Source organism: Lagenorhynchus albirostris, chromosome 21 (genome assembly GCF_949774975.1).
Source record: "Lagenorhynchus albirostris chromosome 21, mLagAlb1.1, whole genome shotgun sequence".
Classification (NCBI taxonomy): Eukaryota; Metazoa; Chordata; class Mammalia; order Artiodactyla; family Delphinidae; genus Lagenorhynchus; species Lagenorhynchus albirostris.
In genome coordinates this window covers 11,883,629-11,909,045 of record NC_083115.1, presented here as the reverse complement: position 1 = coordinate 11,909,045, position 25,417 = coordinate 11,883,629, and the positions used below count along the sequence as shown (strand labels likewise).

The 25,417-nt window shown below is 39.1% G+C and overlaps 1 protein-coding gene across 5 annotated transcripts in view; it reads left to right on the top strand.

Annotated features, from left to right (window-relative positions):
* Positions 1–25,417, top strand: part of RBPMS (RNA binding protein, mRNA processing factor) — a 185,963-nt gene that overhangs the window by 47,732 nt on the left and 112,814 nt on the right. The window lies entirely within an intron of this gene.

The window sequence follows — 25,417 nt, the reverse complement described above, 5'->3', positions numbered from 1 at the left end:
GACGAGGCGGAGCAGAAACATGCCATGTTCTTTTTTTTTTTAAATTTTTATTGGAGAATAGTTGCTTTACAATGTTGTGTTAGTTTCTGCTGTACAGCAAAGTGAATCAGCTATATGTATACATATATCCCCTCTTTTTTAGGTTTCCTTCCCGTATAGGTCACCACAGAGCACTGAGTAGAGTTCCCTGTGCTATACAGTAGGTTCTCATTAGTTATCTGTGTTATACATAGTAGTGTATATATGCCAATCCCAATCTCCCAATTCATCCCACCCCTACCTTCCCCGCTTGGTATCCATAAGTTTGTTCTCTACACCTGTGTCTCCCTTTGTACCCACTTTTCTAGATTCCACATATAAGCGATATTATACGATATTTGTTTTTCTCTTTCTGACTTACTTCACTCTGTATGACAGTCTCTAGGTCTATCCACTTCTCTGCAGATGGCACTATTTCGTTCCTTTTTATTGCCAAGTAATATTCCATTGTATATATGTACCACATCTTCTTTATCCATTCCTCTGTTGATGGACACTTAGGTTGCTTCCCTGTCCTGGCTATGTAAATAGTGCTGCAGTGAACATTGGAGTGCCTGTGTGTGTGTGTATATATATATATATATTTTTTTTTTATAAATTTATCCATTTATCCATCTATTTTTGGCTGCGTTGGGTCCTCGTTTCTGTGCGCGGGCTTTCTCTAGTTGCGGCGAGCAGGGGCTACTCTTCGTCGTGGTGTGCAGGCTTCTCAGTGTTGTGGGCTCTCCTGTGGCTCGCGGACTCTAGGCGTGCCGGCTCAGTAGCTGTGGCTCAGTGGCTTAGTTGCTCCGCGGCATGTGGGATCTTCCCGGACCGGGGCTCGAACCTGTGTCCCCTGCATCGGCAGGCAGATTCTTAACCACTGCGCCACCAGGGAAGCCCTGGAGTGCATGTATATTTTTGAATTATGATTTGCTCCAGGTATATGCCCAGGAGTGGGATTGCTGGGTCATAGCCGTGTTCTTCTTAATTGCCATCTTGTCTTGCCTACCAGTTGACTCCTCATTGAACAATTGTTTTAAAGAACATCTCTTTCAAAGATTTCAGATTTCTGAAATACTTTCGTTTGTGACTTCTGCTTTCATTTGCCTCTGCTGTTAAGCACACATTAAGAACAGAAAGCCACCCTGTAAATCTTAATCTTTTGCTCTGGTTTGCTGCCAGTGAATCATTTCTAGAATATCTGATGTAGAAAAATCTTAAATTTTAAGTAACTTAAGTGTTCCTAAGATTTTAGTTTTCTCTTACGAAGAAGGGAGCCTCCTGAGCTTGGGACCGTGGGGTTAGTTGTCTCGTATGAACTCATGGTTAGTATTACAATTGGCCTGAAAGCCTAGCGGTCTGGCATGTCTTATTCTGTTAAAATCCATTGAAAAATCTCTTGATGCTTATACTAGAAAATAAGTAGATGTCTAGATTTTCATGCTCTTTTCACCTAGTACATATATTTGCCAGTCAGAGCCTGACCAAAAGGAGAATGTGGAATGTTTGAAAAAATAATGTATGCTTTTGAAAAGATAAGACAGATACTGTACGCAGAAACTATGTACTCTATGAAGGGCAAATTTAAAATTTTAGACGAAATGTTACGATCCTTGTGTCTGTAAGAAACAGACATATTGACAAAAGTAACTATATACATAGGTATTTAAGCACTTCAGGAGAATAATTTTTAGATTAATTTGCTGAAGTATATCTATTCTCTGAAGAACTACAGATTTCATTTTTACTCATTTATAAATCATTAGTTCATTAGTTCCTAAAAATAACTGATTTCTATAGAAGTGAAGCTGATATTGGGGGTTTTAGATTTTTCTTTTTCTCTAACGTTTATCATTTATCTTTAGTCTGTCTATAAATATATTTGTGTGAGGATTTTGTTAACTGATTTCATTGCCTCCTTAAGACATACCAATGTGGCACATTAAAAGTAACTTGGAAAGTTAGATCTAAATGGGCAGAAATCACCTTGAAGTAAGCCTTGTTTCTTTGTATAAATTTATCTCTGTTGCTGCCTCACATCATAGTGAGGTGGGATATTAATTTTAAAGATGATTTTATAGTTTGTGTTTGGTGATACCTTCCACTTTTCTCTTTTTTGTGTAATCTGTGAGGTGCATTAGGTCACTTGGTATGTTTTATTTTTAGTAGCCTCACAGTATTTTAAATCTTATATTTTACTCCTTTAACAAGTAGGAATCAAGGCCAGCAATCATTAAGGGTGAGGCTGTTTTGTTTCAAACTTGCTGCTCAAAAACCAAGGAGGTTAAGGAAGAAACCAAGATATCTTAGGTTCTTCTGCTTCTGTTTTCTATCTTAAGATTTAACACAGGTAGATTATTTTTTAGTTTTTAGTTTAATAAGTTTGTTTTTAACATGAGATATTTATAGCATGAGCGTATGTGTGTGTATGCCCACCATGCACGCAGTATGACATTGCAGCAACGAAAAACAGAGTAACGTGGCTTGAACATAATAGACATTTATTTCTCTCACATGAAAACCTGAAAAGTGTTCCATGGTCTGTGTGGTTGGTCCATATTCATCAGGGTCTCTATTTTGTTGCTCTGCCATCTTCAACAGGTAGCTTTTATCTTATGGTCTAAGATGGCTGCTCCAGTTCTCACCATCATATCTTCTCTGCAACAGAAAAGAGGGACGATATGCTCCCTTTACGGGCACAACTTAGAACTTGCAGGCATTGCTTCTGCCCACACCATGCGCAGACCTTAGAAATATAACCTTAACCAGCAAGGGAGTTTGGCAAATCGTGTACCGAGCTAAAATATATTACTTTGGGACTTCCCTGGTGGCGCAGTGGTTAAAAATCTGCCTGACAATGCAGGGGACACAAGTTTGAGCCCTGGTTTGGGAAGATTCCACATGTCGCAGAGCAGCTAAGGCTGTGCACCACACCTACTGAGCCTGCGCTCTAGAGCCCGTGAGCCACAACTACTGAGCCTGCATGCTGCAACTCCTGAAGGCTGCGCTCTAGAGCCCGTGCTCTAGAGCCCGTGCTCTGCAACAAGAGAAGCCACTGCAGTGAGAAGCCCGAACACTGCAACAAAGAGTAGCCCCCGCTCGCCGCAACCAGAGAAAGCCCGAGTACAGCAACGAAGACCCAACGCAGCCAAAAATAAATAAATTTAAAAAAAATATTACTTTGTAGAATGGGAAGAATAGATACTGTAGAAAACTGGCCGTTGCTACTAAAGTGTGTCATATTAAGTGCAGTGTTTTGTTAACATTGAATACTCGTCATTGTCAATATTTACCAAAAGAAAGACAGACCCGGGAATTCCCTGGTGGTCCAGAGGGCACGGGGTTCTATCCCTGGTCAGGGAAGTAAGATCCCCGCACAGCGAAGCCAAAAAAAGAAAAAAAAGACCCACCTCTGTTATACAGCCATTGGGATCTATAAATCACCAGTCTTGGGTATCCCTGAAAAACATTTCCTTACAAATCTTCACGTGGAGAGAAGGATCTCTAATTCTTAATTTAGGAAAGACTTTGTAAGGACAAATTGTTATTAAAAAAAAAACCATATGGTTTAAAAACTAAATTCAGTAAAGATTAGAAAGTAAAAGTCCTTCATCTAACTGGCTTTGAAATAAATACTTTTAGAGCTTTATTTTGTCAGTATACAAAATTACACCTGCCTCATGTTTTTGTATCTTCGACATCTTTCTGTATCAGCAATGTAGATCTACCTCACTTTAAAAAATGTTATTTAGCATATATTTGGGGATTTTTTTTTAATTAAAAAGATTTTAAATTAGAGATTTACAGTGTTAGTTTCAGATGTATAGCAAAGTGATTCAGTTATACGTATATATTCTTTTTCAGATTCTTTTCCATTATAGGTTTTTACAAGATATTGAATATAGTACCCTGTGTTATACAGTAGGTCCTTGTTGTTTATTTTATATACAGTAGTGTGTATCTGTTAATCTATTTGGGGAATTTTCAAACAATGCTGTTAATATCGCTGTCACGTACTTCATTTGTGATTACATTTTTTTGTTAGTTGATTAATTATGGATAGTTCCCTGATCAAAACAGGACACTTATAAAGCCTCTTAGTTCGTTTTGTTCTTGCCTCAGAAATCTATAGCCTGGTCTTTCAGTGTTCCTGATTTTCTCTGAGAATACATACGCTGTTAGAAGTAAGAGGGTTTTGGCATGAAAAGCAAACAAACAAAAATTGAGATTTGTTTGTTTGTTTGCGGTACGCGGGCCTCTCACTGTCGTGGCCTCTCCCGTTGTGGAGCACAGGCTCCGGACGCGCAGGCTCAGCGGCCATGGCTCACGGGCCTAGCTGCTCTGCGGCATGTGGGATCTTCCCGGACCAGGGCACGAACCCGTGTCCCCTGCATCGGCAGGCGGACTCTCAACCACTGCGCCACTAGGGAAGCCCTGAGATGGTTTTTACAACTATAGTGTCCATTGTTCAATTCAGAACGAAACATTAAAAAATCTGTTTTCTAGTTCTGGATCATTTTTGCATAATTCATGTTAATTAGAATATTAGAATTTAATGGATTAGCTTGTATGTCAGTAAAGTATTAGAAGAGTTGGTATTTTTCACGTTATCTCAATGCTGTAACATTAAGGATGTGTGAGGTCACTTGCGCGTTTTTAAAAAATGTTCAGCGTGACGTTCTTGGTGGAAGATGGCAGGATACTTGTGAGGCGGTGCGCTCCTGGTGTTGGGCCCCTGTGCCCCTTTTACCATTGGCATGAGGGTTAGCTCTACCACTGTTCTCAGTACTAGTCTTGAAACCAGCTCCCTTTCCATTCTTTACCGTCTTTACCGTGTTGCCTCTCAAATTCAAGACACCTTATCTATCAAGTATAGCATGTTTTGAAATGGAAGCAGCGGTGCATGAAAAAGAAAGGGTGACTGGTAGAAATGGGTAAGAATTTGGAAAAGTCCATAGAACAGTGGGTAGAAATGGGTATAAAGGATTAGAGGTCTTGGACTCAGGAGAATCAGGTCTTGGCTCTGTATCTCTTTGTAGTTTTACTACAAGTTACTTAAGGTTTCTGAGCCTCAGTTTTCTCATCTATAAAATGGAGACAGAAATAGGACCTAGTTGATCTGGTTGGAGTTGGGATTAAATACTGCATGTGGTAAAATGCTTGGCAGTATTTTTTAAGTATTATACAACTCTGCATACCCTTTATTTCTTCTCTTTATCCAATTCATCAAGACTTTGTGAGGCCATATTCACCGGAGCAGCTTTTCTCTCTGTTCTGTTTATCAAGCCTGCCCTTCCCCTGGAGTTGAAGTCAGGATTAGAAATCTGGGGCTTTGGCATATTTGTTCACTCAGCTAGGAACACTGGAGAAGAATGATAGGTACCTTTTACGGGGGAAACAGCATTTAGATCAGTGCTAACTCCACATTCTCGGACTTTTGAACAGTTTGCCACTCTGATATCTATTCCTTAAATGCTTTGCTGAGCCTCATTGAATGAAAGAAAAGAAAGTAAGAGAAAGGAAAATGTGACAGACAAAAAAACTTCATAGCATTTATAAACTTGGATTTTTAGTTAAAATACTAGGATTCTCTCACATGATTCCCCTCTTCTGACTTAGTCTCATATTTTCATATCCTGAAGCAACCTAAATCATTTCCCCTTTTTCCCTCCGCCTTTAGTTCTCCGCAGGTCACGGAGCCTGTCCTCACATACCACCTCCTCTCAGGAGGAGACAGATGCCAGCACTGTCACCGCACCTCACACAGGGAGAGACTGGGCCTCAGGGAGATTCACTGCAGGGGCATCACTGCTCAGGCTGGAGACCAGATTCTAGGGGGTTTCTGCCCCTCTGAAAGTCTCTTAGGCATTTTGTCTTTCAGAGTACTTTTCCATTGTTTTGGAAAGCGCTCCTTCAGGACCAGAGTCTACGGTTTAATGGGCAGAGTTTAGTTTCAACAGAAAATCGTGAAAAATTACATTTTACGTTTAGTTATACTCCAGGTCAACTAGGATGTCCTGTTAGAAGCAGGGCTCCAAGCCTTTTTAAAGAACAGTTTATCTTTCTTTTAAACAAATGGAGGTATTACAAGGGACACAGATGGAAGGCAGGTTGCCACATCAAAATAAATTAATGCATAGTTTCCTTCTCCCAAATAACTTTCCTCTTAAAATGAAGGGTAGGAGAATGGATTAAAATGACGAAACCTTAGATTGCTATGTTTAGTCACTTTACAGTCAAGAAGCACAATGACTAGCCAACATTCTAATATTTGTTTAAAAGTAGATGGCTTTAAAAGCCCTGGAGGTAGAATATTTAATCACTTGCATGCTAGCTCCTAAGAATTAATAATTAAGCCGTTCAGCATGAAATGGACTTGGAGATGAACTACTTTGCAAAGTCTATCAAGTAGACTTCCTTTCAGGCTGATGGAAACTCTGGATGGTTACAACCTGATTTGTTCGCTTTTATTCCTTATACCCAGAACTAGACTTTGAGAAGGGTAGGACAGACACCTTGGGAGGTCACTTCTGATAGGGGCTGGAAGGGTGTGAGCAGAACGCCACGCCCATACCTGTGGTGTTGGCCTGGAACGTGGGGAACAAATAGCAACTTTTTTTTTTTTTTTTTTGGCGGTACGCGGACCTCTCACTGCTACGGCCTCTCCCGCTGTGGAGCACGGGCTCCGGACGCGCAGGCTCAGCGGCCATGGCTCATGGGCCCAGCCGTTTCGCGGCATGTGGGATCTTCCAGGACCGGGGCACGAACGCGCGTCCCCTGCACCGGCAGGCGGACTCCCAACCACTGCGCCACCAGGGAAGCCCCAAATAGCAACTTTTGATAGTTTCCCTCCAACCAGCTCAGGCTTTCAGTCTCAGTTCCTGCCTTGGAACTCATGACGCTTGAGTGGGAAGAAGTCATCACATAAAATGCTGCATAATATTTCCAGAGCAGCATGACTGAAAAAATAACTGGCATTCTAAAAGCTGGCATAGTCTCCTGTAGCAACGTGGGTGAACGTAGCTATTAATTTATCGGTCATTTTTGGTTTTATTGGGTTTCCCATTGACTGAAAGCTATAAAAGTTAGGTTTTCCTTCAGTTTAAGAAAACATTCTTTACTAGTAGAGAAACTTTGGAGTAAAATTATTTTTCCTTAGCAATTTATGATGCTCACTGATGAAAGGCAGGTGTATTTCTTTAGTAAAAATCCTACCACTTATATTGAAATGAGTAGAAAACATACAGTGAGCATGGTGACTAGCCAGCATTTTAATATTTGTTTTTAAAGTAGACTGCTTTGGGCTTCCCTGGTGGGAAGTATGAATGGGGAAAACTGTCATTTTACTGATGTTTTCCCTCAAACGGTCTGTTAGCGATGGATATACTGATAAGAACGGAGAACACGTGAGAAACTGGAGATTTTTGTGCAGTTGGGGGCTGATTTTATTTATGGGGACATTTAGCCCATTTGTTTTAAAGAATCAAATGAACTACAAATTGTTCCCATCTTCTAGGGAATGCAGAGTAGTCGGCAGCTAGGTGCAGTGTTGATTCAGGAATTGATATTGGCCTGGAACCGCTATAAAGTGGTTGCTTCCAGGTTTCTTCTCCATCATTATTTTCGTTACAGTATTATTTCAAGGATCCTCAGAAAGATGGTGCTTCCCTAGAAAACAGTTTTGAGGGAAGAAGCAGTGGTCAGAGGTGTTTAGTACTCGAGTGTAAGACTCATAATTCCCTGAAGTGCCTCTTCCTCCATATCCCTCTGCATTCCTCCTCTGTGGGCTCCCTCGAGGCTGCATTCCTGTTTCTAAGAGATCATCAGTACAAGTAGTAGTATACTGAGTTCAGCGTCAGTTGAACTTCAATAAGAGGAAGGCAGTAATCAGAAATATATTTTACAGTCATCTTTGCTTAGTTGTCATGAAAAATATGGGCATCCTAGCGGCCTTTTATCTCTATTCAGAGGTGGCCGAGAAACCCAGGTCCATCAAGTCCAGCCTGTAGGAAGGCAGGAAGGAATGAGTAATTCATGTTTGATGTGCAGAGATGGTTGTACCGGGCATTACCCCTCAGAGATAAGACGTCCAAACTGTAATTTTAAAATGTTAGATGTTAGAGGAGGAGAGGTGAAGAATCATTAGGCTGGAATTAGATATTCCACACTGGCGTTTGTTCAGAAACTAGATGAACAGATCGTTGCATCCAGATTGATTAGCTCTCTCCGCCTCTACTGCCCCTCCCATAAGAATTTTTTTTTTCTTGTGGTGTATAGGATTGGTCCTTCTTTCATTTCTTTTGGTTTAGTACCTGTCGTTCTATCATCTTTGACCTCTGTAATGATGCCTGGGTGGTGGGGAAGAGTACCAAGTGATTCTCAGGCCTCAAATTCCTGCCCATCATTGAGATGTTTGTAGTATTTTCTGTTATGGAACGTATACAGGGACAACTTGCTTCAGCATCAAACCACTTCTTTCTTTCTTTTTTTTTTTTAACATCTTTATTGGAGTATAATTGCTTTACAATGGTGTGTTAGTTTCTGCTTTATAACAAAGTGAATCAGCTATACATATACATATATCCCCATATCTCCTCCCTCTTGCATCTCCCTCCCTCCCTCCCTATCCCACCCCTCTAGGTGGTCACACAGCACCGAGCTGATCTCCCTGTGCCATGCAGCTGCTTCCCACTAGCTATCTGTTTTACACTTGTCAAGCCGTTTCTTATCAGAGACTTGGGGGAGCTGATTCCTGACATTTGTTTATGTCCTATGAGGTATACTTATGCTATTTGTCTAAAAACTATTCTTAATAGTTTGTTAGCTAGTCAAAACTTCAAAACCTTTTCCTTTCCTAAAATATCAATATCTACGAACTTTAGAGCAAGCTGTGAGTACTGTTCTTACTGAGTATCTCATACTGCTTTCAAATATGGCTACCTGGCACAGATGTCTTCTTTCCCATACCCTGTAAATTCCTCAGAAAGACATACCAAACTTTATTCATCTTTGTGACCTCTATAGCAGTACTTCTCAGTGTGTGTTCTATGGGCTGCCTGTATCAGTATCATTTGGGACCCTATTTAAAAACGCACATTCCAGAGGCCCAGCCTTAATTAATCAGAATATCCAGGAATGGAGACCAAGAATCTTCATTTTACATAACCGTCTTGTCCTCCCTGTGACCCTCATGCTCATTAAAGTTTGGGCAGTCGTTCCTGTAGAACGTTTTTAGTATGTTCTCTGGACCAGGCAACTAGTTAGAAATGCAGAATCTCAGGCCCTACAGTAGGTCAACTGAATCAGAATCTACATTTTAATAAATTCCTATGAGATAATATGCACACTCAAGTTTGAGCACACTGCTTTACGACTCCTTACAAGTAGTAAGCTCTCAGTAATTAATCATTGCCTATTGGTTCGTCAATCTGCTTCTCAGATATTCTCCTTTTCTGAAACAAAACAGCCACAACTCTTAGAAATTTTAGGGAGTGTCTCAGGAGAATTATTCTATTATTTTCAATAAAGAATTATAGTGAGAGTTCACTGTGTCACTAGTTTAAGCACAGACTTAGTGATCTCCTAAATAAATGCAGAAGTACCTCATAAAATATAATCACAGATCTGTTTCTCATAGGAAAGGGTCTAGTTCTCTGCGTGTGTGAGATTCACTCTGGGCCTGGCTCAAAGGCCTCTGCTCCCAGATCAAGTGAAGTTCTTCCCAACAGCCCCCATGGCCCTTGGCAGTGAGGCGCTTTCAAGGCCACAACCTCCTCTCAGTGGGAGGAAGCATAATTGAATATTGCTTTGTATGTTCTTTTAAAACTAGAAAACCTTTCTGTGGATGTGGTAACTTGTTATATCAGTGTTTCCCAAATGTGTCTGAACAGGAAAATCATGTGTTGCTTCTTAAAAGTTCAGACACCTAAGCCTCGTTCGAGATCAACTGAATCAATTTCTGGGGGAGAATCCTAGCAACCTATTTTTTAAGACACCCTGGACATCTTTGTAATCAGACATATTTTGAGAAACACTGAATTATCTGATCTTTCCCTCAGCAGATTACCTTGCTGATTATATTTTTTGTTGTCCCTTATGTTTTCTTGAACATATGTTGCCCCAAGAGCAGTAAAGAAGGTAGCTCGGGATTGCCAGTTTAGAACTGAAATATGTATAACTAAGTACTGCATAATACTGTTTTTCAAGGACTTAAAAATTAACGTTATTTCATACTACTTATGGTCCTTTGAAAATGTTATAAAAATGGCAAGTGTTTTGAAGATGTAAGATGGTGAAATGATGAAGCACCGTAAAATACTTGAGGGGTAGATGTGTGTGCATGGGGCTTGCTTAAACATGTGACTTGTCATCTCTTATCTCAGAGCTCCTTTGCATTTAACTCTTGAATGTGCTTTAACCTAAGATAAACTTTTGTTATTATTACTATATTATTTAGAGAAATGACTTATGCTTTCTTTTTCTTGTAATTAAATTGTTCATGTGCTATCCTTTCTGAATTTTGCAGAAGAAAGCTGGTTCTTTCCTCTTGGAAAGGAACAAATTGTGTTGACCTCTAATTTAGGATTAGAGTAATTCTGGGTCTTGAGCATTAAAACAAAAATAAATTATCAAATACTTAATGGTACTCTCTTAGAAGTCACTGAATTTATTGGTTTGTGTAAATCTACTATTAGATAATGTTACTTAATTTGGGATCTCAAATTCTTACACATTATAAATCACTTCACGGGTTTAAATTATTGTTTTTGACGGATAGATAGGAAGGGAGTCGTCTTCTCTTACAGTTAGGATCCTGACCATTTCTGTGAAATAATTTAAGTACTATCCAGTTGTGGTTTTCCCCAAGTGAGTGTGTCATCTGTAAATGGCAGATCCAGAAGGAAACTTTGATCCCTAACCTTAGGAAATTTAGATCCCTAATTCAAGACTATAGTGATAGGTGAATAAGGTAAGGTGCCTGCTCTCAAGGAATTTATAGTTTAATTGGAAAGGACTTAACTAAAGCCTGTGAAACAAATAGAGGCAGAATAAGACATATGACCTTGTTACAAACAGTGCAACAGGAGTTCAGCGAAGAAGGAAGGAAATAATGAAGCAGGCACGGAATGCTACTGCTTTGGAGAAGGAAGGAGACTTGATTGATTGGGGCTTCTAAGTCCAGAAGTGAGCCTTCTACCCAAGTAAAGAATAACTGTAAAAGAAGAAGAGGGGGGCTTCCCTGGTGGCGCAGTGGTTGAGAGTCCGCCTGCCGATGCAGGGGACGCGGGTTCGTGCCCCAGTCCGGGAAGATCCCATATGCCGCGGAGCGGCTGGGCCCGTGAGCCATGGCCGCTGAGCCTGCGCATCCGGAGCATGTGCTCCGCAACGGAAGAGGCCACAGCAGTGAGAGGCCCGCGTACCGCAAAAAAAAAAAAAAAAAAAAAAAAAGAAGAGGCTTTCAGTCAGGAACAAGCAGGGTATGATGGATGTTAAGACTGACTTAGTAGAGCCCAGGGAAGAAATGTTGCAGAAAAGGAAGGAATCATAATTATGAATACTTGAAGGCCAGAGGCTTGGGAATTTTGTTTTCATGTAGTTGGAAGAAACTGATGCATGTTATTAGCAGTGCTGATTGTGAGGTTAGAAAAACAGTAATTTTGTTTGTGTCTTTATTCATTTCCAAAACCAAATGTGTGTGCATGTGTATCTTATATTCTGTTTTTAACATCTTTGAGCCATAAGATGGCGTTGCAAATAAAATTTAAAATTTCTGATAGTTTTAAATTTTATTATGTTCTGATGAATGGGACACTCTCTAGCACAGATCAAGACATTTGGAGGAAAAAAAATGGTGCTTGTGCCAGCCTTGCAGGGTCATCTGCGAGTTACGGGCCAGTTGTCTAAGCACTGCTTACGCTTGGATAGTGTTAAAGGGATGAGGTTCCCTGGTTTCCTAGTACCTGGGACACATTTCACTTAGCAAAAAAGTGTATTGCATGTGATGTGTAGTGTTAACTACACTAAAAAGGTTTTAAGTCATTGGTATATTGTAGCTCAATGTTCTTTAGTTTTCTGATGATGTTTTATATTCTACTGTATAGAATGTATACATTAGGAGTGTCTTTCACAAGGTTCCAAATAAGTTATCCTTTAATGGCTGAGATGTGGCCGTTTGGAAGAATGAGTGAGAAGTTTTGGCACCACAGGACAGCACAATCTGGAAAGTTGCTTGTACCTTTATTTGGTCTTATTAGAACACAGGCTCTGGCGCTGTGAAAACTGTTTTGGCTGTGCGTATTTCAGCCTGTGTCCTACCCAGAGCCTGGACGGCACACCGGGTTCCAGGGAGATCACTGACAGGTCAAGTCATGTCCGCTAGGAAAGATCCTTCACATGCCCCGGGGTTCTGACAATTTTGAGAATTCTTCCTCAATTGGAGAAGAACAGTTTTGGAACCTGCCTGAGCTGTTTGAAGTTCACAAAATGGAAAATATAGAGCTGGTTTCTGGAAAGAGTACTGTTTTGTGTTCTTTACAAATATGTCGTATTATACATGCATATTTTCATTCACGCGTTAAACCTTGAAAAGGAACTCTATAAGAAGTTCCTGAAAGGGCGTGGAGGTAGTGTGAGCAGCAACATTTCACTCTGGACATTCAGTATTAATAAGGGAATATTTGTGTCTTAAGTGGTGTGTGCAGTTTGTTCAGTGGTCATGTTTTTTCCTTAATAGCTATTGTTGAAAAACCGTTTTATGGGTAATTTTTCTAAGTATCTTTGGCTAAATGAAGTCCTAAGTTTTGGACTTGAATAATTTCATTCTTTAGTGTTCATTTTGCCCCGCCAGCAAAAAGTATTACCTCATAGCAGTTGAAGGGTTATATTTACTTATTTAACAAAAACTTATATAATGCTTACTATGTGCCAGGTGCTTTTCTTTTCTTTTCTTTTTTTTTTTTTGCTTTTCTATATGCTTTACAAATATTCACGTATTTAGTATTCTTCGCAACCCTATGGAGTAGGTTTTATTCTGTCCCCCATGTTACCAGTGAGGAAACCGAGGCTCCAATTAGTTACTGTGTTGTCCAAGACCATTTAGCTAATAGGTGTGTCAGCTGGGGTTCAAGTTCAGGCAGTCTGCCTGCATAGTTTGTGGGCTTAAACACTGTGCTCTACTAAGTCGCTCTTTCTCAGGAGGGAAAAAACCAATACAGATAGATTCAGTCATGAGTGTTCTGCTGTCGGTTCATCAGATTCTTTGATCTGTCAGTAACTCTGGAGCTCATTTACCTTGTTTTGTGCTAACAATTCTGCTGAATTCTTTAAATTTGTGGCTTAAGATGACATTCTCCTTTATTACTGTGAATAAAAACACACAATTTAAAAAATATACTTGTAAAAACAATGAAATATATATTCCAAGGGCTTGATTGAGAGGTTCTCAATGGCAAGAACTAGGTCTTCTTGACTGATGTCCTTTGACCCCAGTATGCTTTCACCAAAAGCCTTTCTTTTCCTTTCACTATACCTTTGGAGTTGGGATGGAACCTGGAGATGAACTATTCCACACCTTCCTTTTATAAATAAGCAAACTGAGGCTCAGAGAGTTCATGCCCAAGCCCTCAACAGCTAGTTCTGAAGCAGAAATGTGACTTAAATTACTTGGCTCAATTTAGTGGTCTTTTCCTTCCATTATAGAAATTGAAAAGTTACCGTGCTGTGAGAACCCAGATAAAATATCTAATAAACTTTGAAACATTTTAGATCCATTTGGAAAGCATATATTATACTTTTATTAATCTCAGTTATTTCTCAACCTCAAACCTCATCATTTCTCTTCTGACATTTGTTATATCTTTCAGTACTTCCAGCCAACACATACAGTCCTGCTTGTAAGTCATGCCAAGTGTTCTGAGACCGGCATCCCTTTACATAATTATACATACACATAAGTAATATATAAGCTTAATATTGACTTGATTGAAATGACTGCACAAATGGGGAATAGATATGATTATAGGTGGTTATCAAATCAAACAAATATGTATCACTAGAGAGGTAGTTCCTGTAGTAGGCTGGGAGATTATATGTCATAGCCTAAGTATATAGAATGTATTCTGGAATTGAAAATTCCTACCATTGGAAAAGCTAGGAGGTGATCCAGACTTGAACATTGAAGTTTTCTCTTTTACTGGAAGAATGTGTTATAAGCACTGGGCTTTGCAGTAAACTAACTAGTTTATAAATTAGAGGAGGTAGCCAACCTAAAATAGATTGTATTTTAAAAATTTGTATTTCAGTCATGTGGCATTTTAAATGCAAACAAATATTGGCTGAGATTCTCATGTAGAAATAGGTTTAGAAAAGTGGGTGGTTCTTAGTAAGTTCACCTAAAGCCCTATTAATACAAAATATAGCCTGCATATAATATGTTTCTGTGCTCTGTAGGAGTCTCTGTGACCCTCCCAAGTTTTTCACCTGGTAGTAGTTTAAAATATTTTAAATTTATATATTTGCAATTTTTATTTTCTATATCATATGAGATGAATTTTAAATGAGGTATGGATAATAAAATAGAATATAACTAAGATATGTAGTACAATAAAAGGTAGTGATTGAACAAATCAGGAACATTATAAATTGAGTAAAATACACTCTATTTTTTTTTGCGGTACGCGGGCCTCTCACTGTTGTGGCCTTTCCCGTTGCGGAGCACAGGCTCTGGACGCGCAGGCTCAGCGGCCATGGCTCACGGGCCCAGCCACTCCGCGGCATGTGCGATCTTCCCTGACCGGGGCACGAACCCGTGTCCCCTGCATCGGCAGGTGGGCTCTCAACCACTGCGCCACTAGGGAAGCCCAATACACTCTTTTTTTTTAAAAAAGTCACATTTGTTTCATTCTAATGTCTTTTACAATATGGAATCTTATCAATTAAAAATTTAATAGGAAAAATACCGGTCTTCTTCTGATAGTACTTTAAAATAGAAATGCATGTGAATCCATAACCATATAGTTTCACCGGCTAGTTTTACCAACTGATGTAAGTCTCTTGACTGATGTTTATATAATTATTTATGTCAAAGTTTTAAAAAATATACACTTAAATTTGTTTAAACTTACTTTTAGATAATTGTAGGTTCACATACAGTTCTAAGACGTAATACAGAGAGATCCTGTGTGCCCTTTGCCTGGTTTTCCCTAATGATAACATCTTACAAAAATGTAGCACCATATGACAACCAAGAATTGACAGTGATACAATCCACTCATTTTATTTAGATTTCCCCAGTTTTACATGTACGTGTTTTGTTCTCTGCAGTTTTATCCCACGTGTATGTTTGTGTATCCACCACCACAGTTAAGATGTGGAACAGTCCCATCACCATACGGATCCTTGTAATTGCCTTTGTAATATACACCTTCCTTCTCACCCCTCACTCCCTCTTTGTCTCTGACTTCCACAGACTCATCGGTTTTCCATCTCTAGAATTTTGTCATTTCAAGAATGTTAAATGAATGAGATTGTGTAGTACATAACCTTTAGGAATTGCTGGGTTTTTTTCTTTTCTTTTTTTTGTTTTTTACTAAATATAATTCCCTTGAGTTTCATCCAACTTATTTGTGTTAACATTTTTTTATTGCTGAGTGGTATTGCATGGATACTGGTATACCACCGTTTGTTTAACCATTCCCCCATTGGACGACATCTGGCTTATTTCCAGTTCTTGGCTATTATGAATAAAGCATCTGTGAATGCTTGTGGACAGGTTTTTTTGTGTGAACATAAGTTTTTCTCTAGGATAATTGCCCAAGAATGCAATTACTAGGTTATATGGTAATTGCACCTTTAGTTGGGAAAGAACTTGCCAAACGGTAATATTTTCTAAGGTGGTTGTACCTTTTTACATTCCCACCAGCAGTGTGAATGAGAGATTCGGTTTCCCCACATCCTCACCAGCACGGTATTGTCATTATTTTTATGTCCTATGAGATGATACAGTCTGATATGAATATTAATCAAATGGATAATTTAATGAGTTATGGACATTAATCAATGTATAATGTAGCTAACATATATATTATCTCCAATAAAAAGTAGTAATGAAATAGATCAAATGTTATGAAATTGAATAAAATGTACTTCTAATATACTTTGAATATTAATACTTAAGAAGTTAGCTCCTACTTTTAATTTTACCATTAAAGTAAGTAGGAAGAAGGCAGGTGTTACTATGTCCAAGTTTAAAGATTTTAGAGACCGATGATTTGCCTAATACCACTTCACAATTTGTTAACATTCTTTTTCCTTAGTACTTTTCCTTTTCCTTACTACTTTTCTTTGATAGGAATGCTTGAACTTATCAGACTTGATTTTTTTTAAATCTCAGAAATAGAATGAAAAAGAGAACTTCCTGATGTGATGGAAGCTAAACAAGAAAGAAAGGAAGGAGAAAAGGAGTCTAGGAGGATGCATTAATAGCAGGAGGCTGGGCTGCTGGTCAGAATGGAATGTACTCATGGCCTTCGAAAGAGGAGAAAGAGGGTAGTGAAGGGACTTTGAGCCACACTATTGGGATTCATAATTTGGACAGTACTTCTAGTTTAACTTGTTAGTTCCTTTTGCTCTGTAAACGTATTTTTGGTTTCTCTCTTGTCCACTTTAAGCCTGTGTATAACGGTTGTGTGATAGTACTGTCAGTTGCAGCCTCTCTTAGAGTTGCCTTTGGAGCATGAAAATACATTTCCTTTTTGATTATTGTAACCCACCTTAATATAGGTAACATTTTCTGAGTCCTTACTGTGAACCAGGCACTGAACTCTTTATTTAGCTTATTTAATCATAGTGACAACTCTGTGTAAAGAATTACCCCCAAATTTAGCAGCTTAAAGAATGAACATTTATTATTTCAGTTTCTAAGGGTTAGGAATTTAGGATGCTTAGCTAGGTGCATCTAGTTCAGGATCTCTCATGAGGGTGGACTTGAAACATTTTTTTTCCCCTGTGCTATACAGTAGGTCCTTGTCGGTTATCTATTTTAAATATACTAGTGTGTACATGTCCCAAACTCCCAATCTGTTCCCCCCCACCACCACCCTTTCCCTCTGGTAACCATAAGTTCGTTCTCTAAGTCTGTGAGTTTGTTTTGTAAGTTCACTTGTATCATTTTTTTAAGGTTCTGCATATAAGTGATATCATATGATATTTGTCTTTCTCTGTCTGATTTACTTTGCTTAGTATGATAATCTCCAGGTCCATCCGTGTTGCTGCAAATGGCATTATTTCATTCTTTTAATGGCTGAGTAATATTTCATTGTATATATGTACCACATCTTCTTTATCCATTCATCTGTCGATGGACATTTAGGTTGCCTCCATGTCTTGGTGATTGTAAACAGCGAACAGTGAACATTGGGGTGCATGTATCCTTTTGAACCATGGTTTTCTCTGGATATATACTGTGTGTGTGTGTGTGTGTGTGTGTGTGTGTGTGTATGCATGTACTGTGGAGTGGGATTGCTGGATCATATGGTAGCTCTTTTTTTAGTTTTTTAAGGAACCTCTATACTGTTTCCATAGTGGTTGTACCAATTTACGTTCCCACCAACAGTGTAGGAGGGTTCCCTTTTCTCCACATCTCCCACATTTATTGTTTGTAGACTTTTTGATGATGGCCATTCTGACTGGTGTGAGGTGATATCTCATTGTAGTTTTGATTTGCATTTATCTAATACTTAGCGATGTTGAGCATCTTTTCACTTGCCTCCTGGCCATCTGTATGTCTTCTTTGGAGAAATGTCTGTTTAGGCCTTCTGCCCATTTTTTGATTGGGTTCTTTTTTGTTTGTTTGTTTTTTGATATTGAGCTGCATGACCTGTTTGCAAATTAATCCCTTGTCAGTCCCATTCTTTGCAAATATTTTCTCCCATTCTGTGGATTGTCTTTTCATTTTGTTTATGGTTTCCTTTGCTGTGCAAAAGCTTTTGAGTTTAATTAGGTCCCATTTGTTTATTTTTGTCTTTATTTCCATTACCCTAGGAGACGGATCAAAAAAGATTTTGCTGTGATTTATGTCAAAGAGCGTTCTGCCTATGTTTTCTTCTGAGAGTTTTATAGGATCTGGTCTTACATTTAGGTCTTTAATCCATTTTGAGTTTATTTTTGTGTATGCTGTTAAAGAATGTTCTAATTTCATTCTTTTACATGTAACTGTCCAGTTTTCCCACACCATTTATCGAAGAGACTGTCTTTTCTCCATTGTATAGTCTTGCCTCCTTTGTTGTAGATTAATTGACCCTATTTGCATGGGTTTATTTCTGGGCTTTCTATATGTCAGTTTTTATGCCAGTATCATACTCTTTTGATGAATGTAGCTTTGTAGTATAGTCTGAAGTCAGGCAGCCTGATTCCTCCAGTTCCGGTTTTCTTTCTCAAGATTGCTTTGCCTAATCGGGGTCTTCTGTATCTCCATTACAAATTTTAAGATTTTTTTTTTTTGTTCTAGTTCTGTTAAAAAAAATATGCCATAGTAATTTGATAGAGATTGCATTGACTTTGTAGATTGCCTTGGGTAGTATAGTCATTTTGACAGTTTTGATTCTTTGAATCCAAGAACATGGTATATCTTTCCATCTGTTTGTATCATCTTCTATTTCTTTCATCAGCATCTTATAGTTTTCAGTGTACAGGTCTTTTGCCTCCTTAGGTAAATTTATTCCTAGGTATTTTATTCTTTTTGATGTGCTGGTAAAGGGAATTGTTTCTTTAATTTCTCTTTCTGAACTTTCATTGTTAGTGTATAAAAATGCAGTAGGTTTCTGTGTATTAATTTGTATCTTGCAACTTTACTGAATTCATTGATGAGCTCTAGTAGTTTTCTGGTAGCATCTTTAGAATTTTCTATATATAGTATCATGTCATCTGCAGACAATGACAGTTTTACTTCTTCTTTTCCAATTTGGATTCCTTGTATTTCTTTTTCTTTTCTGACTGCCATGGCTAGGACTTCCAAAACTATGTTGAATAGAAGTGGCAAGAGTGAACATCCTTGTCTTGTTCCTGATCTTAGAGGAAATACTTTGAGCTTTTCACTGTTGAGCATGTTGTTAGCTGTGGGTTTGTCATATATGGCCTTTATTATGTTGAGGTATGTTCCGTCTATGCCCACTTTCTGGAGCGTTTTTTATCATAAATTGGTGTTGAATTTTGTCAAAAGCCTTTTCTGCATCTATTGAGATGATCATATATATGGTTTTTATTCTTCAATTTGTTGATGTGGTGTATCACACTGATTGATTTGCAGACAATGAAAAAATCCTTGCACCACTGGAATAAATCCTACTTGACCGTGGTATATGCTCCTTTTAGTGTGCTGTTGGATTCGGTTTGCTAGTATTTTGTTGAGGATTTTGGGGTCTGTGTTCATCAGTGATGTTGGCCTGTAATTTTCTTTTTTTGTGGTATCTTTGTCTGGTTTTGGTATCAGGGTGATGGTGGCCTCAAAAAATGAGTTTGGGCTTGTTCCTTCCTCTGCAAGTTTTTGGAAGAGTTCCAGAAGGATAGGCGTTAACTCTTTTCTAAATGTTTGATAGAATTCACCTGTGAAACCATCAGGTCCTGGACTTTTGTTTGTTGGAAGTTTTTAAATCACAGTTTCAATTTTAGTATTTGTGATTGGTCTGTACATATTCTCTAGTTCTTCCTGGTTCAGTCTTGGGAGATTGTACCTTCCTAAGAATTTGTCCATTTCTTCTAGGTAGTCCACTTTATTGGCATATAGTTGCTTGTAGTAGTCTCTTATAATCCTTTGTATTTCTGTGGTGTCCATTGTAACTTCTCCTTTTTCATTTCTCATTTTATTGATTTGAGCCCTCTTTCCAACCTAACCTTACACCTAGAGCAACAATAGAAAGAAGAACAAACAAAACCCAAAGTTAGCAGAAGGAAAGAAATCATAAAAATCGGAGGAGAAATAAATGAAACAGAAACAAAACAATAGAAAAGTTCAATGAAACTAAAAGCTGGTTCTTTGAAAAGATAAACAAAATTGATAAACCTCAAGACATTTTTAGCTGGGGCTGCAGTCATCTGAAGACTTGGTTAGGGCTGGAAAATCTGCTTCCAGGACGACTTGCTTGTGTAGCTTTTGGTCCATCATCATATAGCCCTCCCCATAGAGCTTCTTGGATATCCTCATGACATGGTACCTGGCTTCACCCATAGTGAATGATTCAAGAGAGTTTTCTACTGAAGAAGTCACAGTGCCTTTTTTTATTTATATTTATTTTTGGCTGTGTTGGGTCCTTGTCTCTGTGCGAGGGCTCTCTCTAGTTGCGGCAAGCGGGGGCCACTCTTCATCGCGGTGCGCGGGCCTCTCACTGTCGCGGCCTCTCTTGTTGTGGAGCATAGGCTCCAGACGCGCAGGCTCAGCAGTTGTGGCTCACTGGCCTAGTTGCTTCGCGGCATGTGGGATCCTCCCAGACCAGGGCTCGAACCCGTGTCCCCTGCATTGGCAGGCAGACTCTCAAACACTGCGCCACCAGGGAAGCCCATAGTGCCTTTTTTTACCCAGTTGCTAGAAATCACACACTGTCACTTCGGCCATATTCCTTTCATTAGAAGGGAGTCACTAAGTGAAGCCCGTGCTGAAGGGGAAAGGAATTAAGTTCTACGTTATGAATGGAGGAGTGTCAAAGATTTTCTGGACATAATTTAAAACTGCCACACCTGGGTTACCAGTGTTGTCTCGATTTTCCAGATGAGGAAACTTGTGAATGGAGAAGTTAAGTGACTGGTCCAAGGTGCATAGCTAGTTGGAGAAGTAGGGTTTAAGTCTCAGCAGCCTGGCTCATGTGACTCCTTTTCTTTGTCTTTCTTTTTTTTTTTGGTTTCATTTTGTTTTTACTACATATGCTTTACTGCCTTGAGTACTTCGTCTCCTGAGTACACATTAAAAAGTCACAGTGACTTCACTTCTTCATACTCATTCACAACTGGATATTTATGGGTTACTTGCCTCTTTTATGCCTCACTCCTAGTACTGTGACTTAATACTTAGATTCACTCATTTAGTTCATCCTATAGATACTTAGCATCTACTGCTAAGTACTGGGATGTTCACCACTGTCGTGTGCGGAAGAACTTTGATTTTGAAGGTGTACTGACCTAGCAGCAAAGAATTTCAAGGTGTATATTGGATAGTTTCCCATGACTAAACATTGGGAAGCAAACATTTTTCCCATAGCCTTTTAGTTTTGCAGTTCTCACACCTTCTGTAGTTGTTAGAACTATGGTGCATTGTGGGTGGTTATTTAGAATGCATTGTGAGCTGAAGTTGACAGTGGGATCAACTTCCTCAGATGGAGTTTGTCCACTACTGATATCAAAAACAATAAATGCATTAGACCCCTGGGCAGTGTTAGGACCATAATCTTGCCCCTGCTAATTTTTTCCAGTACTTTAAGTGACTATGAAGAACCCTGTGCTATCTGCGATAGTTTTCCTCTGCAGTTTGGGAGGAGTAAAATGAAGTAAAAAAAATTTTTTTCCCCAAGAGATCTGCTTTGTAAAATGATAATCACAGTCACCCAAACTATGCCGAAAGAGAGAGAGAGAGGTCTTAGAATTTTGATAATATTTCTGTATATTCTTGTCTTATATTTCATTTTGTTAGGCCATGGAATAGTCTGTATTATGGGTAGCCCAAGGGATCTTTTTGACATACAATTTTAGGGTACACTATAGGATTAAAAAACCCTAAGGGTAACTGCACTTTGGGGCATCAGAATGGAAACTTCTGTTTATAATGTACTGGATAACGTATCCAATGAAAAATCTTCATGTTTTAGCAATGTAAACAGTGCAGTGTAATTGGATAAAGAGTACGATTCCATGGGTTAACCAGTGTTAAAACAGAATTAGCCATCAGAAAATTGACTAAAGGAACTTGGAGAAGCCATGGTGGGGTGTTAAAGGGTAAAGCTTCCTACCTTTATAGGAACTTCTTGTTGAACTCGAAGGACTTGACAACCATATATTGTGTTTGACAGCACTCAGTGAATTTCTTAATAATGTGGCTAAGTTCTCACTTGCGCGCGCGCGCACACACACACACACACACACACACACACACACACACACACACACACACACACACACACACACACACACACACACACACACACACACACACACACACACATCTAGTTTCCTATCTAGGCTAATTCAGACCCTGAATTCCTAATTTGCCTCTGGTACCCACCTCTCTTTGTGTCTGACAGCACTAAGAAAATTTCTTAATGAGGTTAAGCGCTTATGTGTACAGACACCTCTGCCTATACTTGGGCAGTTTCAAACCCTAGAAATTCTTGATTTGTCTTATCCTTTCAAAAATATAACAGATGTGAGGAATGGCCTAGATTAGACTTTGGTTTTAAGAAGTCCTATCAAGGTGAGAGTTTGAGACCAACTGATTTTAAATTGATATTGGGTTGGACTGGGATAAGCTCCTCCATAATGAAAGTAGAAGCATGGTGTACCTAGTGCTAACTTGTGGCCCAGTTCTCTGTCCATTTTCCGAGCCCTGTACATACGAGTTTATGAAACGTGATGTTTCTCTTTCTTCACTATGTTCTCCCCTGAGTCTTCCTCCTTTACCTCATAAGTTAGCAGAAACTTTCTGATCACCTTGGCAAAGGGGGACCCTGGTTTCCATGGGCCTTAAGTAAAGCTATCAATTTGGTTATACAGATAGGATATCCAACTGAATAGTACTTGGGGCAAACACTAGTGGATCCCTCAAAACTAGGGAGTCGTGCATTGTGGGTAATTATGTGGCTTTTTTCTTTAGAAAGGATAGAACAATTATCCATTTAAAGCTAAAACACAGCTGGGAGTCCATAACAACAGCTTAGTGGCCCTTTTATCCTATGGTTAGTCAGTCCTTGGTGTCTGTAGCAACCTGGCCTCCTGAACCAAAACATACTTTCTCAGGGCTAGAAAAGGAGCAAGTCTTTAAGTCCACTAGGTGGCCATTGTCAGGAAAAAGGAACTTGACCACCTGTCCAATTTGAAGCCAATGCCAAGAAGAAACTGGAGCTTGACCAAAGGCTGGTCAGTTTCTGCTGAGCTGCAACCAAAATTAAATACCTGGCAGGCCATTTTAATGATTGTGGTAATCCATTTCTGTGGTGGCAAGATACGAATGGGAGGACTTCCCTGGTAGTGCAGTGGTTAAGAATCCGCCCGCTAATACATGGGACACGGGTTCGAGCCCTGGTCCGGGAAGATCCCACATGCTGCTGAGCAGCTAAGCCCGTGCACCACAACTACTGAAGCCCGTGCACTAGAGCCCGTAGAGCCCGGTGGCAACAACAGAAGCCACCGCAATGAGAAGCCCGTGCACCGCAACAAAGAATAGACCCTGTTCGCCGCAACTAGAGAAAGCCCGTGCACAGCAACGAAGACCCAACGCAGCCAAAAATAAACAAATAAATGTATTTTTAAAAAAAAGATACGAATGGGAAATCATAGCAGGCCAGCAAAGCCTTCTTTGGAACTGAGAGGACCAGCAGTCCTCAGCGTGGTTCAGTCTTGCAGTTTGGGTTTTCAGCTGGTGCTTATAGAATAAGCAAAGAACTAAATCTACTTACACTTTATTTAAAAAGAATAAAATAATTTATTATTATTTAACCAGAGTGTAAAACTTACAGGGCTCTGGAACACGCAGATCCCCTGCCCCAGCCTCGTGTGTTTAAACAACCCAGCTCTATGGGACTTATACTGCCACACATACGTGGAGCTCTTTTTAACTTCTCTGCCCCTGAAACCACGTTTATTTCATGGTCTCAAGAGATAAGGCACTTCTTGGATTTGGGAAAGTGAGTGATTCCTCTGTTCTTGTCCTAGTGAGCCGTAGGTTGATCACAAAGCGAGAACACCCCTTTGCCTGAAGCTAGGATGGATCTCCTGCGCCTAGGGCCTTAGCTTAGAGTCACTAGTGCCCTTTTTTGGGTTAGATTTTATTTTTAGAATAAGTACAGAGAAACACTCACTGATGGTCAGAACAGAAATGTGAAGCAAGTTACGTAAATGTGTATTTCTACTAGATCAAGTTTGTGCCTTTGGAGCAAGGACAGGCAGAAGATGAGAATTTCTAAGGACAAAAGTGGATGGGAAGGACCCAAGGTTTATATTTTCAAAGAAAGGAGATCTATTTGGGCTTGTGTTTTTTTTTTTTTTAAGAAATAGTTTATGCTTATAAATATTTAAATGCCAGAGGGTACAAACATATAAAATGAAAGTTCTTTGTAATCCCACCTTCCCTCCCCATTATTAATTTAATAGTTAATGCATTATATATTCTTTTAGTACCTTTTTTTTTTTTTTTAACCTGCGCATGTACTTAAAAACACTGAAAGAATTAGTGGGATTATGGGCAATTTCTGGTGTTTGCTTTTTTACTTAATAATCAGAAACCTTGTTCTATATCAGTAGATAAGGATATCTGCTCACCAATTTAAATGTGCAAGAGTTTGAGCATTTTCTCAAACTTTTTGTGAATTACTCATTTACCTTTGAAATTGGACTTAAGCAAACAAAAAGTATGTTTCAGTCGTCATTAGTAGAAATGTGAGTGATTTTACTGTTTCCCATGTACTGATCGTTCTCTCCTTGTTAATAGGTGTACAGTCCTGAATTTTCTGTGGTCTGTTTATGACTTTTTATGTCTGCGATTTTTATGTGATTTCAGTCTGTTTTTCATTTTTCTCCCTTTTTGTCTCATTTCTCTTTTTCATCTAAATTTCTGTCTCTTACAACGTTAATTTTTTCTGACTTTTTGTCACATGAGTGTTTATCATTTGATGTTGTAACTGAACTGATATGATTGTGACTGGGAGGTATGATCACCTCATTTTGTTTGCCATGTCATCACCAGAGGCGTTGACAAGCAAACACTTACCGTTTCCCATGAATACAATGGTACTCTGCAGATTTCTAAAATCAAGGGAAAATTTTATACTGTGTGCTTAGGGCTGTGCTGCACACTACCCAGAAAAGCACTTTCACCCTCTAAAATGCCCACTGCAAGATCTTACCTGGGAATCCACTTGCATATGTTTCAAAAAACAGTTACACCAAAAGAATGATTTAAACATACAACACATTTGAAAGCTGCTTTTAGGAGTCTACATTTGTATGTGTGAGAATGTGGATAGGTGGAGAGAAAGTTTGCAGAGGATAGATGATCATAGAAGCACCCTGATGGGTTTTAGGATATTTCAGATAAATGATTATACAGTTATTCATGAGTCATTAGAAAATGTGAAGGTGCCTTTCCCAATCCTAGGATTTAAGAGGAACCTCAAGACGTCAGCTCATAGCAGCTAGAGATGAT